This window comes from Brassica oleracea, unplaced genomic scaffold (assembly GCF_000695525.1).
Source record: "Brassica oleracea var. oleracea cultivar TO1000 unplaced genomic scaffold, BOL UnpScaffold01334, whole genome shotgun sequence".
NCBI lineage: Eukaryota > Viridiplantae > Streptophyta > Magnoliopsida > Brassicales > Brassicaceae > Brassica > Brassica oleracea.
Window position 1 is genome coordinate 10,791 of NW_013617875.1, and position 2,913 is coordinate 13,703.

Sequence of the window (2,913 nt, forward strand, 5' to 3'; positions counted from 1 at the left end):
TAGAAGCAAGAAGAAAAGTGTCTCCGACTCCAGAAAGTTCCTTCTTCTGGGTCTACTGGAAGCAGCCTTAAAAAAAGTGGAAAATCAAGAGCAACAACATCAACTACTCCTACTAAGAAGTCTCCCTCAATGCTGGTAACATTTTCTTCCTCAGGTTGTAAATAATAATATTTGTCTTACTGTCTGAGTACTACAATGTTTTGTACTGTAAACATGACAGCTAAATGATGGATCCCAAGCTATACAAGTGAATCAGAAGTGCAAATTGATGGACATCAGTGAGAGGAAACAAGTCGTTGCCGAAGGACGTGTGCATTCAACAGACCCAGATCAGATGGTTCACTTTGTACGATTGGGTACGAACGCAGCTAGAGTGTGGGTAGAAGCAATGTTGGTAGATGATGCAGCCGTTTGGAGGAAATCTGATGAAATAGAGAGCTTGAAGAAGGCACATGGTTCTTCTATCACATGGCCAGTTGATAAATTGGTCATATTTTAAGAGGAACAGGTAAGTGTTGTGCTTTCTCTTTTCAATCTTTCCTATACTGATTAGAGGTTTTGATTGTAGCAACTTGGGGAATGAAGAACTCTGGTCCAACCATTAAACAAGGCTACTGAACTTATAATTATCTTATGTCTAAGACTTTGTTTTCTGTTTTCAATCGGCTGTGTAAACCTTATGACTTATGTATTACCTACATATTCTATGAATGCTCTATGAATGCTTTCGTTGTTGTTTATGAGGGATTTTTTCTGAAATCAATTCTGGGCAACAACATATCATAGCATAACCAACAAACCAGCAATAACAAAAAACGCTTGTTATAGTTGAAAATCATAGCATTTAAATTAAACTACGAATTAGACAAACAAATCTACAATAGCAAAAACAAAAAAGTTATAGTAAAATATAATAGCGTTTTAAATTACCTACGAATTGGACAATGATAACATATTACGAAGCTATACAAAAATAAAATGTTGGGGTCGAAAACGGTTACGACGAAGTTAATTTCCAAACCTCCGACAAAAATGAGTGTGAGCATCCTTTAACGAAAGTTATACTTCGTAAAAAGATGTCTTTACAAATAACCTTGCAGTAAAATCTTGTTCTAATCTCGATCGAGCCAAGTACCGATTATCTCAAGGCAACGGACACGTATGCTAATCAGCCACGGACAAATCGGACCACGGACAAGCTAAGGTTGGTCGCTACGCAGCGACCAAGCATGCACACGGCTCGGTCGCTACGTGCTCGAGCCAAGATTGGTCGCTATGCAGCGACCGAACACGCACACGGCTCGGTCGCTACGTAGCGACCAAGCACGCGTACGACTCGGTCGCTACGTAGCGACCGAGCTTGGAACCAAGCTTGGTCGCTAGGTAGTGACAGAGCACGTGCACGTTTTGATTGTTAAGAAGCGATCGAGTTTTCTCAAAACGTCGATACGACGCGAATCCTTGCATTCTCATCTACTCTTTAATGCTATCTTCCGAAGACCGTAGCTGAACCATTTCATGTTTCTCGTCATTCGAAGTCATCGATCAAACTTTACGATAAAAACCACAGAAAGTTCGTTTTTATCGAAGAAACCGTAATAAACGTTTTGAGTCAAAAGACGGCCCAAAGAGACCTAAGACGTGACTCGAAGCCCACTTACAATTTCTTAACCAAAAGCCCATGAGCCGTATGACGGTTTATGCTTGGTTCGTAAGGAACGATAAATGTCAAGTTTCCGTGGATAAATGTGAAGTTTTCGAAGATAATCACGAAGATCGGGAAAAACGGAATATCTCCATTTTTGAGCTATGATGGCTTAAGGGCAGAAGGGGAAAATCGTAAACCGACCTAGGAGCGAGTATATAAGGAGTCCAAGGCGAGAGGCAGAGAGAGACCTTTTTTCAGAGCAAACTTAGCACTTAGAGCGATTTTAGGCAATTTTCCGTTTTTGTTATTCGAGCTGCGACTCAATTAGGTTTTTGCCGTCTTAGGGTTTTAGAACTAGGAATCTCGCCGACATCTCTCGTAGCCCAGGCTTTTCCCTTGTTGTAAACGCTCAAACGCAGATTCGGAATAAGAACTATCTTGCTCTCTTTTACGATTTCTTATTTTATTACTATTCTTGCTTCGTGTTCTGATTGCTTGGCGTGTGGTATTAGTAGATATCCAAGACCTCTGGGAAACTAGGGTTCTCCTACTTTCCTAATTTAAATGGAAATCGACAGTGCGAATTTTGGTTCCCACAGTTTGGCACTAGAAGGAGGGGGGTGCGGATCAATCTAACTCTCAGCCACAACACGCTCAACCACACATGTCAACTTACGACGCAAACAACATGCAAACTCCTCTCAACGGAGGAAGCGACACCAATCTCCACACTCCAGCAGAGGATGTCTCCGCGGCCAACGCAGCAGCCAACGCCGCAACGCTCGAGGAGTTTAAAAAGGTGTTCGCCACCTACAAAAAAAAGTCGGAAGAACAGGATAAGCTCGTGAGCACCTTGACCAAACAAGTTGAAACTTTAACGGCAAGGACTCGAGCAATCCGCCCCCGTGGAACCACTAAAGTCCGTGGGAAAAGACTCGACTTTGCGACCCCACTCAACAGGCCTGGAGCCACCTAGGAACGACCTTCGGGTCAAAACCCTAGCGAGAAGTCTCCTGTCGAAAGGGGAAACTCCGAAAGCCCTCCGCCTCCCGCGAAGGCTTCGGAGGACAACGGAGTCGAGCAAGTCGCCTTGATCCTAGCGATGTCTCCAACAATACTGTTGAAGACGCCGACAGACATCCAAGAAGAACCAGAAGCCGATTCACTTGGGAAAGCTCTCCGTTCGACAAACCAATGACAGAAGAGGAGGAAATCCTCTATTGGAACGAACAGGAAGAGCTGGCTGAAAAACAACCCGAGCTCAC

At 43.5% G+C, this 2,913-nt stretch overlaps 1 pseudogene; it reads left to right on the top strand.

The window, feature by feature from the left end:
* LOC106321233 overlaps nucleotides 1–618 on the top strand; it is a 10,784-nt pseudogene extending 10,166 nt beyond the window's left edge.
* Nucleotides 619–2,913: the final 2,295 nt, after the last annotated feature.